Source organism: Ornithodoros turicata, chromosome 8 (genome assembly GCF_037126465.1).
Source record: "Ornithodoros turicata isolate Travis chromosome 8, ASM3712646v1, whole genome shotgun sequence".
Taxonomy (NCBI): domain Eukaryota; kingdom Metazoa; phylum Arthropoda; class Arachnida; order Ixodida; family Argasidae; genus Ornithodoros; species Ornithodoros turicata.
The window spans coordinates 8,337,415-8,352,658 of record NC_088208.1 but is presented as its reverse complement, the minus strand read 5'-3'; the positions used below and the strand labels follow the sequence as shown (position 1 = coordinate 8,352,658).

The 15,244-nt window shown below is 44.8% G+C and overlaps 1 long non-coding RNA gene across 1 annotated transcript; it reads right to left on the bottom strand.

Moving 5' to 3' along the window:
- Positions 1 to 891: 891 nt before the first annotated feature.
- Positions 892 to 8,938, bottom strand: LOC135365900 (uncharacterized). The gene is made up of 3 exons (XR_010413996.1): positions 8,852 to 8,938; positions 4,296 to 4,338; positions 892 to 1,146 (listed from the first exon to the last, which is right to left on the bottom strand). It is a non-coding gene; the product is annotated as an uncharacterized LOC135365900 (long non-coding RNA).
- Between the last annotated feature and the right edge of the window lie 6,306 nt (positions 8,939 to 15,244).

Genomic DNA, 15,244 nt, shown 5'->3' with positions numbered 1-15,244 from the left:
GCACGTATTTTTCTGTCCGTTTATGTAATCTCTGTGTATATTAGAAATCCATCATCCTGTTCCCAGCGTAAGTAGCCTTTGTAGTGAAGGAGCTGGCAGTGTAGGCTGGGCCCCACTGTCGTTGCGTTTCTGTCTCTAGTACACGCTGCAGGAGTGTACTTTGTCATATTAAATATACTGAACAGTAAACGCTCCAGTCTGTTCGTGTCTGTTTTTCGTGTGTATTTGTCTTTCGAGCACACGGTCTGGTAAACAATGATGTCCACTGTTTGTACTACATCCCGAGGTGTGTACGTACAGCAGCAGATATGAAAGTTATTGAAGTAGGGACTTGGCATCTAATGAAATACAATGCATAGCAACACTGTGCCACCATATGCATGTATACATGTACAGCAACCAACCATTTATTAAAATTCAGTGTTCCCAGCAAGCGTAGCACAATGTCAGATACTGGAAGGCAATGTGAAAGTATGGAGCACTACCGTAAAATATACAGCCATTTGACCGTAATCAGGATTACGGACACACTACAGTCTTATTTACGGTGATAACCGTCATAATTACGGCATATTTCATTGGTGTCGTATTAATTACACTACGTGGACCGTATTTCCAATTACGGTAGCCGGCAATTTTTTACAGTGCAGCAGGTGGCTGAGCATGAGCAAACAGCATACCTGAGTGATTCCGTTGTTGTCTACTACAGTCATTACGCGTAGGATTCAAGTCACCTTTCTTGTATACTACAATGAAATGTCATCAAGCACTACTACAAGCCCTACAAGCACTACTCGGAGCAGTAAGCATGTTGTCAATTGTGTGCCCTTGCTGAAGGAATAATAGTGTGGGACCAAATCAAAAACCCAATCAGATCAATCACTGGCAGAATTGGATGTAATAATTTGTCTTTAATATCTTTATTGTTTTGCAATATGCATATTTAACTGACTGAACGTTTTGTCTTTCCATTATATCGTGTGAGGTGACGTAGAAGTTCCATGAAACACTGTTGGCCCTTCTGGTGAAGAACTTTCATGAGGAGCTTTGTGCATGTTATCCACTGGATTTTTTGCAGCAGGACCGTATCCCTTCTTTTTGTAAATGACAGCCCGCTCCAGTGCACCAGTCATGACCGTTTCCCAACTGTCGAAGGAAGCATCACCGTGTTAAACATGTTCATCCGGACATTACTCGAGGAAATTCCGCGGATGACAACAGAGGCTGTTCCAAAAATTTTTCGTCGCGCAAAGACTGATGTTGTTAAGAGGACCAGGACACATACGTTGCATCGTTCAGCATTTAAACGCCAAGGAAACTGCAAATTTATGCTTTTACTCTTCTCTCTCTTTCCCAAGAGACGATACAATGCGGGGTGGCCTCACAATTATCTCTGGAAACGAGTACTGGAGATGATTGGGCACTCCATGCAAAGCCGTGTCTCACTCCATAGGAACGAGAAACGAGTATCTATTTTACATTGCTCTCACAGCTTTAAGGTATTACAGGGGTGGCCTGAAAAGGTTAGCCAGCTGGATAGGACTCGAACCCACATCTTCTGGATTACCGGTCCAGGGCTCCACCAACTGAGCTAAGCTAACACACTTCCACAGCAGCAACCTCCAAGGGTGCGTCCATCTGAAGGCACAGGCCAACCACCCTCTCTCTCATTTCCCTCTCACTCTTACATTTTTCTCACTCATACAAACATTCATACGACGGGATCGACGCAAGTGCCATCAGGTAATTGAACATGAGAAATTGATGTTCAAAGGCTGGGAACACACAGAAGGACCCACGTCTTCTGGATTACCAGTCCAGGGCTCTACCAATTGAGCTAAACTAACTGTGTAATGATTAGAAGCTGAGAATTACAAATCGGTTACTCGGTACAGAGCTTACTCGTTCTTTCTCCCCATTCCAGCACAGTGGTGTCCCGTGGGTCGTTATCAAAAAGTACAAGCACGATGAAAGATGAAAGTCACTGAAAAGGTTAACCAGCTGTAGGGGCTGTTGTATTTGTCCCTTCTATGTTGTTCCAGCCTCAGAACATCAGTTCTTTCATGTTCTTTCAAGTATAAGCACGTTTCGTAACGGTTTTCTGCCAATCTAGAGCACGCATCGTTATTGCCTGCTTACATCTAGAAGAGAGTCCCCAAAGCTTTCTTCCTTTCTCTCTTTTTTATCAACGAGTGAGCGTGAGGTATAAAGGTAGGTACAAGCCCCTACAGTTTGGCAACCTTAGCAAGCTCCCTTCCTCGCGGGCTGCCGGTACCATAGGTACATGAGCTAAGGTGCCACGTGACACTGCGTTCAGCGTGAGCAGAATTGATCCCCCATGATCCTTGTGGTGATGCTGAAAATGAAACCCAAAAGGCGAAGCCTAAAAAGTTATAAAAAAGGGCTAAAAAATTGTATCGTCACACTAACTCTTCTGATGCTCGAATATCGACAGAATATGCTGCCCGAGACATGTCCTTCCGAGAAGTGTCGTAGAAGCCGGTAGAAATGGCTAGAACTGATGTTCGGAGCTCGGACCTCTGATTGGACGGGAAAATGCTACGTAGCATGTGACGTATGCGTGGTGGAGGCAGGCGCACTGGTTGCTCATCTTTGAAATTATTTATATGGGCCATTGAGCCGGCACGAGCCGAAAGAAATGTATATTAGGTATTATGATCTCCGCTTTTTCATGGTGTGCCAATATTTCTAAACCCTCTGGCGGCATGTTTTCGGCGCCATTAACAAGCAGAATGACGTACAACCACTGACGCTTTCGGCTGTTTATTGACACCAGCTTCCATGCATGAAAGCTGGTGTGAATAAACAGTTGAAAGCTTCACTGCGTGTATTTCGTTGTGTTTGTGCGTCCTGGACGCTGATTACACCTTGTCCTCAGTCCACTACCACGTGCCCACACCTGGGTTTGGTTTTGTAGTGATGCAACCTTTAGGAACCCCATATCACGAGAATATGCGGCTGTCATAAAAGGTGATTGATGTATGTTTCGAGGTATAATCAAACGTAATCCGCGAGTCTTGTCACCCCACAGTGGCTTGTTTTGCAGTGTTGAAAAATAAGTGTGAACTCGACCCCGTGCCGTCCCGGTATGCAATTCAAGAAATTATGGGCTACGAATTTAATAGAGATATTTTGAATAGTGGCATCGCAAGAAAGCGAGAACTGTTGGAATATATTGCAAATAAACGTCATGGCGACTCTCAGTTGTCTGACGACTTATAGCCACAATTATTAATTAATAATTGACAACTAAACAGACCAATAATTGTCGTGCCAGATAAATGAATGCTGGAATGTCGTACAATTCGGGGAAATTCCGGAAGGCTTACGTGAAATGACTGCACGTTTATCACTTAGTAGGTGCTATCAGAAAGCGTATGCCAATTTTTTAATCATGACTTTAAACGTGACGGACGATGATAAGCATCGTAAATAAATTCCTACATGAGCGAATGTGAATGAATGGCTTGCTTTGTCAGTAGCCGCGTAATTATACTTTCATTATGCGAGCTTCATCATGTACGTTCATTGTCGTCGTCACAGAATGCACCGCTCCGGCGGCCCATATTCCACGTAACTTTTTTTTGTTTCAACTCCGAAACGGACCAGTTAAATGCAGTTAATTCCAAGTGCTGTGCACCACAGAAACCATTAGTGGAAGGCTATGAATTTTGAGTTACATTACGCAAACATTATATTGACTGAACATTACAAAATCAGTCCCTCGCTGCAGAAGTCCTTTAAGGGGTACCACCCCATTAAAAAAATAACATAAAAGGGCTCAACCCCAGGCCACCAGCCGGGTTCGAAAACCCAGCCCCCGACCCGGGTCCGGCGGGCCTGGTGTTAACCCGACCAACATCGACTAATACCAGGTTCGCGTTGGGTTGGCAAACTGAACCTGACTATAGCTTGTACTAGCCTGAGAGGTGTTCCGGAATCCGGGAAATTCCTGTTTTGTTCTAGCAGGATAAAGGCAGATCCAGCCCGGAACCTACTGGAAGAGGCCTGACCGACCCCGGATTCCTCTTGATCCGGCCTCAGTAAAACCAAATCCGGGCTGATCAAGTTTGATCCGAAATTTTTGTGCGGGGCAGCTCGAGCGGTATGAAAGCCGTTAACTACGTCCATCCATCCTTTTGAAACCCTGTTATTCTTTGCAGGACTATTATTAGTCAGATAACATATCGAGAGCGCAGACCACCGCCATTATAATGCCATGATCACAAACAAATCTACGCGGCTTCAAGGAAAGTGCATGAAACATCACTTACACTGTGGTATTCGCATTCGCTGTCAGTGCATGATCCACATCCACTGTTCGTTTTGGGAAGGAAAATAAACAATGGGACATGAAAAATGAACACATTCGTTATGAATCTTACACGTTGTCATGATCATCAGCATAATTCTAGTAGTTTTTCCAATCAATCAATCACAATCAATCAATCAAACCTGATGTCTATTTTTTGTACGCCTCGTGACAACATTTAAAAAAAGTAGCGGTGATGTCCCCAAGAACACAGAGGGCCCCAGGACATCCTCACAGTGTCATCGTATCCTCGTCCTTCGACACGTATTCCCAGAATGTCCTGAGGATGACACTCGCGGATTGTTCGTGAAGAGTCACTCGTGTACATCCTGTGGCAGTCCTAGTAGGTAGCTGTCGGGATGAGATGCCACCTGTTTCAATGTTCCTACTAAGGCTCTGCAAATATTGTGTGACACATTTGTTTGGCTTTCTGGGCCGATCCCAGGGGCTGAACGGCATTCGTCAGAACAGAGGGCAGTCCTACTTAACATTCCGTTTCCTCCGAAAAGGTGCAAAAATACTCCAAAACCTGGGAGACGGTATAACTGGACAAAAAAATTAGAGAACTCCGACGTAACATAACAAAATAACGTGTCCGTCAATGATACCTGGAGCATTTACAGCGAAAGGACAGAAAGGCACGATTCTGTAGCACTGCTTTTGACTTTTGAAGGTCCTACCCGAATGTGTCAAACCAAAAGAAGTAAGACACATAGACTTCGCATTGCTTGAGAGTGGACACTTGAAACAATTCCTCGCTTCAGTATTGTGTGTTTGCTAAATGTAAGTAAACTTCAATAGCTCACCCTTCGTTTCGTGTCGGAGGCAAGCAGTGCTCTCCAACCTACAGACAGAGGGTCGTATAACAAGAGGCCTGCGCCGATGGGGTAACTTCGCCAATAATCCTGGCGGCCCGTAAAACGGTCGTCGGGGCAGCATCGCTTGCGGTGTTGTTTCCGGGAAGATTTTTTTCTAAAGATCCTGGCGGGGTACAGGGAGCATCCCACTGAAGACTACTGAGGGAGTTTTCTGTGTGTGTTCTGTGTTTTCTAATCCCAGAGCAAGAGGGTTAGCACAACCCTCCCTCTCCTGTGCCATCATCATGTTTCCCATCCCTCTTTCACCCTCCGCCCTTCTCCCTCCCCTGGGTGCACCGAGCCGCCACTTTAGAGCAGCTGACCGCACCTTCCCCCTACATCACCCCACCCCCGTATAACAAACAATATATAGTGTCTGCTTTTTCTGTGGAAGGGAATTCCAGTACCTTTTCAAGTGGGTTTCTGGGTCTTTGTGCTCCCGGCAAGACATTCTTTTCTTTTTCGCCTTCTCGATTTCTGTGTTTTGTGTTTTGAAACTCATTCCCGTTATGGAAACTACTCCACTTTATGCGGCAGTTTGTCAGTATGAATTCACAGTAATCAATCAACGAAAAAAGAAGTTGTCATGACTGAGTGTGATTTCTGACGAAAAGAAGTGAGGTAAAATAAAACGATGCTAGATTATGTCTCTGCTGTGTCATCACACTCTCCTACATTGGTCCTTGATGACCTCCTTTGAACAACCAAAAGGATATCGTAAGGACATCTGAGAGTCCCATTTTAACAAATGAGGGATACCTTAAGGAGAGATTTGACCCTCCAGCGCACGTCCTGCTTGTTGCGGTGTGATAACCGTCGGATATCCCAGGGACGACACTGTGTTCTTAGGAATATGATGTTCCCGGAGGTCTGTATGGTGGTCGAATGGCTCTTACATAGTGGCGTAGCCAAGCGTCTAAGGTATGGGGCTTGATACGTAAATCGGCTCCCCCCCGCCCCGCGAAGATCCTCAGTACGCCCATATGAGATGAAAATATAGGACATATGAACCTTTAATGGTGCACCTTTAATGGTGCATATGGGGTGCCATGACCGGTGACAGATTCAAAGCAGGGTGAAAAGCTTATAGTTTTGCCTTTAGTCAAGAATGTCGCTGATATTCGCGACTCCAATGGACCACAGGTGGCGCCCCGAACTTCCAAGATGGCGGGCGTGTTCCGTTCTCCCGAGCAAATCAGGCCTAGACAACACAGGGGTGACACAAACCCGCCGTTGTTCTAATTACCCTCAAGCGGGTGCTTTTGGCACAACTACCATCTTGTTCTGGTCGTCATTTTGAGATCATGTGACTTTGTTTACATGTTGTTTTGCCGCTTACCGACATATTTCCATCGTCATAACGCCAAGATATTAACCTATTTCGCCAGCGTAAACCGTGCGCTGCTTCTTCGGCAACATGGTAGCCCATTTCTCCCATCGGCATCAGCGACCTTTAACGCGCGGCCGCCATCATATCTTCGGAAGTCGTCAACATTACGGGGCTTGTGTGCACATCTACGCGTTTTACTGCGAGATAATTGAATAAAAATAGTTACCGTGATCGAAAGACATTCGAAACGGGAAAACAAACCGCAGAAACAACAACCGCGTTGTTTACGCAGATCTCGGGCGCCGCCATCTTTGAGGTCACGTGTGCCTTGACGTTTGCTGCGACGTGCGACCAGGATCTGTTAAGGATGCATTGCGTTCACCCTGCACGTTTTCGTCTACGGAGCAATACAGTGGATGTCACCCCTGTTTTAGAGACTGTGGTGTTGGCCTAATATGTGAATGTGTTTCAATATGAACAAATTGACATGTTTCGCGAAAAAGGAATTAATTTTGTCAGCTGACCATGTCGTACTGTACAGTTCAACTCAGTAGTATGCAAAAAGTTTCCGTCGTCGGAGTTGGTTTTAAACATCGGGAGTGGAGTGAACGGAGGATTACGATCTAAGATGGCAAAGCAGGGGTTGCTCAAGTAGAGTGTGTAGCACAGCATGTGTTACGGAATGTGGATCAGTAGTATGCAAGAAATGCCATCACTGAGCTTCTCTTCCGACAGCCCCTTAGTATTTATATGCAAGAGTTGAAAGGGGAAAACAGCCTTGTTGGAAGTGTTGTGTCTTGAACATGAGCATTCGCAAGAGCTCCAGAGAACGATTATTCTTTGTGTGTGTGTGTGGTGACGACATGAGCTCATATTTTCTAACCCTGATGCTCTGTAACTGTATGTCAAAAGTATACGTCTCGTCTCAACTCAAGACTCATGCACATGCAATTACTTATCACGCCGTACGCTGCGTGGCGAACGTCTGAGCGCTGCAATCGAGATGCTCTGGAAAAGTGAAGTATTCTTGCTCTGCTCTGCTGTTGGTATTCGCGTACAACTGGGTGTGATATTTTAAGCTTTTGCGAGTCATAGCTCGATACCTGTGCGGACCCGGACAGAAGTTTTCTCCGTTTATATGAACCACCACAGTTTAGTTTTCTTTACTGAGTTCTGAAAATTCATACATGTCAACGCGACAAAGAAATGTATTACTAAGATTAACATCAAGTTGAAAACGTGGTGACAGAGTTGGCCAGGAAACTCGTGCGATGAGTCAACACGAGATTTGAGTTCCGTTTTACTTGACGAAGAAGGTATTAAAAGGAAGCGAGGTATTTCCAACAGGGATCTGATAAGATTCTTCATAATCCAGTTACTTGGACCTGCTCAAAGATTAAGCTGCGCATATTGATTTGTGCTTCAAGTAAATAAATGTTATGTCATTTCTCCACGGATCATGTTTTTGTTTAAGAATTACTACATCACTAACATGGTTTGGCGTTCCATTCAACCCATCAAGTTTTTTGATTGACCATCCAACAATCACACGCTCCGATGAAGCCGTCAAACCGCCAAGACATCCTGATGGTCCATTAGGCTTGATGGTCTGGTTCGTCCGAAATTACAGGCCCTGTGCACCATGAGAAAATTTCGGATGGTGTTCTTTAATAGGGACGCGACGTTTCAATAAGTGCGATGACATCGGCCTCAAAATGAGCAACCAGCGAGTTCAAGTGATCAGCTTTATTAGTAATACTGAGTATATGTTAAAAAAAAAAAGAAAACGGTGTTCCCTCATAACGGTTATACATCAGAACGGTGGCCGGCGGCTTGTATTACATGCTGACGGGACACATGTTTGCTCGTGGACATTTGCTACCTATTGAGTGGACGTAATTGCTCGTGGGTAGGCGTTGACACACCAAACACACCATTCTCTGGAGCAGATGCTTTTGCGATACACTTTGTGCAAATAATGTAAATTTTGTAACAATTTAGTGGCACGAAACAACTAGTATCGCATGAAAGATGAAAGTCTCTGAATAGGATAGCCAGCTGTAGGACATTCTATGTTGTTCCAGCCTGAGAACATCAGTTCTCTCATAGTATCGCGTATCGAATGGCTGATGATGTTCTCGAAAGGCCTAAACTAGCACCGCTCATTCACAAAATTGAACAGATGCCTATATTACTCGCTATTAGCTTAAATTTCTGCTCAGTCAGTCTTCAAATTCAAAGTTCAATACTTCCTCAATCATTCGACACTACATCGACTCCCTTCATATATGGTATTATAGGGACTCTATAGAGAAAGCACTGGCCACTCACATTGACAAATCGATACCGGAGGCCATGACAATGAGGGCTACAACTACGACTATAGACATCTTCATGATCTCTCCTCCTTGACTACTGTTTCAGATGTCTGTACTACGGCCTGGGAATAAATAGCACGTGGCTCTTGTCGGGGAAGATGAGCTAAGTTTAACATTACTCACAAAGGCTTCAGAGAAGGTCGCCTAGATCATCAATCTCATTGCAATTAAGCTCGTGTCTCACATTTCGGGAAACCTTTTCTTAACTGGATGTTTGTAACAGGAACTGGATCGTAAAGGGTAATTAGTTCCGAGAAGATGCAAGAAATATGCAGGTGGCCCGGAGACGGCTTATTAGGGCGTATTTTTTACGAAGTTATTAAGAAATGATAATGATAATGAAAATTTCTGATGTTTTAATGTCTAATAATAATGGTACGGTAAAGCATTTGCATTTAATTTTTATTTATTTTAATTTTTTATGGGAGAAAAAGGTATACAATTTTTTGCGTAAATCGCGGTTATATAGAACTTAATTTATCTGCATTGCTGTCCCTTTTTCAGTCTGACCACACAATAGCATGTGTCACTATTTGGAGAAAGTGCAAGCGTCGCTGTCTGGCGGCATCGCCATCGCTAGCGACAGGATCAAAAGGAGATCATCCAGTCCAATTCAATCCATGTTGTTCAACGTTGAACCGTAGTTGTTGTTACGTTGTGGCGATCATGGCGTGAACCGTAACGTTGCACTGAATTTTACGGACTGCTGAATCCGACCATAAGTAATTACAAGGTAAGGCGACTACTTTTGTTGTTATGGCAATCAGCATGCACTTTGTAGACCTGGTAAAGCCATTTCATTCGAGCTTGAGACTGAGTCGAATTTTGTGTTGTGGTAATGACAAGATCGCTAGACGTCGAAGACCACATAATCCAAGGCGCATATTAGAACGAATATGTTGCTATATAAACGTGGTGAAAAGCTGAATGAGGGATACCATGCACGCTTCACTATCGACAGTTTAATGATGCGAGCCGTCACCTTCGATCATCGATAAGGAGTGCAAGTTTTTACTGAACCTAGGTTAGCTCTGCGGGTTTTGCATTAGTTTTGGTTCTGTGGTATCACAGTTGTTGCTTTATTGCAGTGCACTTTCTTTTCGTCTGCATTGCTTCCCGTCCCTGCTGATTATCTACGAATTTTATCGGGCATATTTTTGTGATGGCAGCGCGTGGGCTTTGCGGGCGTCGGTCCATCCCGAATGCCTTGTAACAAACAGAGATAAGCCATGGTTGCATAGGGGTCTAACCTTTTATGTTCACGTTTGGTGATTAAACTGTTAGTAGTCCAGCGTGCGTGTTCTCCCTTATTCTTCGTTTATGTCTTTTCATGGCTGGTTTATATCGCTAATACCATGTATGGAACTCCATATCATTCTGTAAAATAATAATTTGAAATGTCCCTGATGATGTAACAATCAATCAATGCAATGTCAGTTTTTAATTTTACAGTGGGCTGAGGTGGGTGAATGGCGTTTTGCATAGACGCAAAGTTAGCGAGCATTAAGTTCTGAAATAAATTTTCTCGTACTGCCCTTTTAACCTCCGCAGAAAGCATAAGGTACTCGCGCTGCCCTGAACAAGAAAATGATTGCCTGGAGTAAAACAGTCGTCTCAAGAGCAGTTAATCAGATGTGCAAGCTTCATTATTTGGTGTACAAAGTTTGTTTTTACACTTTGTAATGTTTAAAGTTGTGTTGCAAAGGGCGTTCTTGTTTCCTTGGGTAAGCTCAGCCATAAGTTCCTCCTCTGGTAGCGACGAATAAAAGTGTGCCCCGTGTTGGCACGCAATGCCCAATACTCAGGACAGGTGCAGGTCTTTTTTTTTTTCCAAAGCCCGTTCAGTCTAAACTTACACTTCAAACTTTACTACAATTGAAGTGACTTATAGGGAGACCACGCAAGCACTTAAAAAAATTAGGTGAGCATCATACCGAGCACGGCAGCATCATACCGGGCAGAAAACAGAGCTCCATACTACGGCGGTTCGTCCGGAGAAGGATAGCGTGACCGGACGATACCCGGCATTGTTGTCAGGTTCAAAACCTGCATTCTCCCTATCCCTGATGATGTCAGCAGTACGTTGCTTTCAGAGCCTTCTCGCTGAACAGAGGCGAAGCGCTCGCTTCGTAACAAATTCGTTTGACTAAAATCTGCGCAGTTCCAGAACGAGATACACATTTTGAACACACGTTCCCGACATCCCAAACGTTACGGATATACCATAACCTTTGTGGTGATTTCGTTGCGGAATACATGTCTCTGCAACAAATATGCATGTGCACAGAGCGACTGATACACTTTTATGGGTTGCCACCATGTACTCTTTGCTTCAAAGATTTGTGCTGACATATCATGTTAGAGGATTATGTCATTTCGATAGACATTTTCCATGGCTTCATGCACAAACTGCATTGCGCGCTATACTCATATTCAGCTCAAAAAAGGAAAGGAAATCTAGTCCGTCAGCTCTCCAAATATGAGTTGCCTCATGGATAGAACGGCTGGACACAGTGAGGACACGCTCCCTGCTTGCGCCAGATAATATAATCCATCATACTCACTCAGTTTCCGTGTTGACTGTTAAGACAGGCAACATGGTGCGCAGCACGCTGCGGCAGAAAGTACACCCCCCTTGCTGATGGCTCGTGGTGGCGCTGCAGTATTTCTCCTGCCACACTATATTGCTTTTCATTATCTCCAACAGCGTATGTAGTTGACAGCCTAGATTCCTTTTCCTTCTCTCGTCGAACACGACTATAGAGTGTTGAGGGAAAAGATGTTTTTTTCTACTGTTCTACGTGTCATTCTTGGCGAGATTAAGCCCTTGGATACACATACCAGTCGGGCTCTGACATCAGAGCTCCGGTCACTGCTATTGGTTTTCTGTAAGCGTGTGACTTCTCTCACGCTTCCTCATTGGCGGAAACGCTTACCGTGACTCATTCGCGACTGCGACCTGTCCGAATAGCGAACATCTGCCAGGTACATGGTACCATGGTAGCTCTGCGCGTGGGCTTTTGCGCTAACTACCGCCTTTTAAGTTAGATTGTAGCAGTAACTATGAAAACTTCACAAGCTTCGATACTCTTGATACCGTTTTTCCGTGTCTATAACTCCATTTGATGTAAAACTTAGAATACTGGATGACGTCAGTGCAAATAACTGCATTTGACATTTTTCCGTGACCGCTTGAAATGAATTGTTGCAGCTCATTTAGTATCTGTTTCTGTCTTTGTACTTCTGTGCTGTTTTACATTGCTTCAAAACCAGCTGAGAGTGTAAAAAGGAGAAATAAAGGTATAGGCGTCTGTGGCTCACTATAAGTGGGCTACAGAAGTGGAGCCACCTGCAAGTGGCTCCCCAAAGTGGGAAAGGTTGGTCTATCTTCAAAGTGGGAAAGGTTTCATAAACCGCCCACACCGTGGCTAACCTTTCCCTTTCCTTCTTCTTTGCATTAAACATATTCCCCCCCCCCCCCCCACTTGCAAGTGGTTACACTTGCAGAAAACTTCCGCCTGGGATGGCTGTTGACCTTCCTCGTTGCTGTACTCTTCGCCGATTTACTGATACTTTAATGTTGTCTCATTCGGTACATCATTCGTGCTTGCACTCTCAGCAGATGTCTGCTGAAACAAGCAAGAAGTTGGGCATCTTTCTAAGAAACAGAAAAAAAAAGAACGTGTCTTTACTTTGCTGAACAAAAAAATAACAAAACCTCCCGCTTCTAAAGGTGAACATTGACCGCATTAAGACGCGGCCCTACTGCGCGTGCGTGTCGACCTATTCACTGCTAGTGTAAGCGAGGCTACTGTGCTCTACTCGTGTAAGCGGTACCTCGGAATGGCGGCTGTCTGTCGATGTCTTATAATAAAGTAAATGGGCGGCTCCATGTGACCAAAGGCGGTCGTTCATGCACATGTATTTACATGGCTGCGAAAGTGGAAGCGCTCTTTCCGGTATAACCGTCACATTTGATTTCTCCCCAGTTTTAAGGAAACTTCACCGTTTTATAGTGATTGTCTACTGCTCGGGCCAGGAAAGTTTATCGAGCTCCCTTTCGCTATGCTTCCGATGCTTTGCCACCCATGGCCACCTTCTATGCAGGGCTAATGCAGTGCGTTTATCCACTCCTTTTTTTTTTCAGCAACTTGAATGAAAGCAAAGAAAGAGCTCTCAAGTCTCAACATCACCCTGTTTGTGTGACACGCTTATGCCAGAACACATCTGTGAAGGCGAAGTGGAGCCGTAAGCCACGCAACACGTGACCACGGAGTGATTTTATGGCGCCATTGCTGGCGGGCCAAGGGTGACACAAACGAAGTTAGAAGGCCTATTGCTGTTGGAGAGTGCGATGGCCACGGCTATGCGGTTACAGTATAGGATCATCCGGTGTACGTTTTTTTCTCTAAATATTTATGAGGGAGCTAAATGACGGAGCTGTAAATGCCGTGTTTCCTGTGAGTCAGCATAACATCCAGCACCTCACGCGGTAGCTCAAACCAGACATCAGGAACCACGATGTGGCATACAGTTCCGAAGAAGTCGATGCAATACGGTGCTACAGACGAGAGCACTACAGTATGGAGTCGTCCGGTATGCCCTATCAATCGTTCAATGTCGTACGTGAATGATTGGCCTTGGAACCCTATTTGAATGGCGATATATTCGCACGCTTGCTTGAATTATCTGCGACTGTTAGTTCTCGCTGCTTTGTGTAGCGATGTGTTAGCGTTGCTTGTATTATCGCAAAACATACGAGGCCCTCCTCGTATGTGTGAGGCACAATGAGACGATTGATTTTTGTATTTTTGTACAGAAAAAAAAAAACTTGTATTTTTCAGTTCATCGGCTATAACAAATCCAGTTTTATACTGCTTGTGCAAAGTAAACGTTATTTTTGAAGAGATACTCCGACAAATTGCGAAAATATAGACCGTCAACAATTGTAACTGGGTTGACCGACACACAAGTACAGCGTTGCAACCCCAGTGGAGCAGTATAATACCAAGGCCATACAACGCATAAACTGATGCGGATTCAACTTCGAACGCGTACCAGAACTCGGGGCGTCTTTTAGCTGGAGCGGACGGCGGGGTAGGCAAAACAGGATCCCTCCCATTTAGCAGTGTCATATGAAGGACGTCGGGATCGACCAACAAATCTTGTATTTTCTTGCTCTGCCTCGTATTCCCTCGTGACATGCTCTCCTGTCAGAAACCGGGCTTTATGTAGAAGTCGTATTTGCCACCCTGGAGTACACTGCTTCAGTGTCCTTCCCCCGTGTTCTCGGGTAAAGGGCAACCTCCATGGAGCGAATGTACAGCGAAAAAGCTGCGGACTTCGCTCAGCGTCGGACGCCCAGCGCGAGGCGTCAACAATGTGAGCGTCCGCCGGCGATCTGCCCTGCCCGTGCCAGATATTTTCGCCCAGCGTGCGCGATTCCGGAAGAATCAACAGCTGGTGAACACGAGGCCGGTCAATCAAAGCGCTCTTACGCTACGAATCTGCGCCAGCTACACTGATCTCTATGTATAAAGGCTGGATCGCGTATTCGCCTCGAGATCGAACAGCGTCGCCACCATGCGGCTGCTCCGTGAACTGTCTTTAGTGGGGATTCGCGGCTTGAGCCGGTGCTTTCGATGTGGTCATCGCGCTCAAAAACGTGCTTGGAAGGCTCAATTTCTGGACATTTGAGCTTTTAAAATCGCTTCAAAATGAGTGAAAATGACCTGGCGGAAAACTTTTTTGAACTTTTCTAGTTCTCTGCACCAGCGTGCTTAGCAGGGAAGAAAACTACGGAACGTGCATATGTTCCAGTATGCGGATTCCACTCGGCCTTTTCTATATTATATTTGTAACTGCGGTTCTGTGTGTCAAACAAAATGTACCAAGAGCTAAGGTCAATGTTGTAACAGTTTTTTTTAAATTATAAGTATAAAAGTATGTCACAGTTATTTATAGAATGGTTTATGTGCTAGCTGTTCTAAGTTACTTCACAATGTAGTACGTGAAGAAAAGCAATGTGCAAGTTTCCGGCGATGCAGAATCAAAAATAACAAAGACGGTTAAGAGCATCAGCTGTTTACTATATACATTAAGAACAAGACTTTCGTGCAGTAGGCTGCACTTCTTCAGGTTTGAGGACCTGTTACAAGTGGTGAAGCATATATCAAAAACCAGTCACATGGTACAAGAGAAAAGGGTAAGGGTGAAGAGAAATGCGAACGCGATACAAATATCAACAAAGAAAATGAAAATGAAAAACAAAACGCAATCAGTAGGAGGTGGCTCGACAAGGTCAGACAGACATACAGACGGGTCGGAGTTGTACGTGGAGGAAACC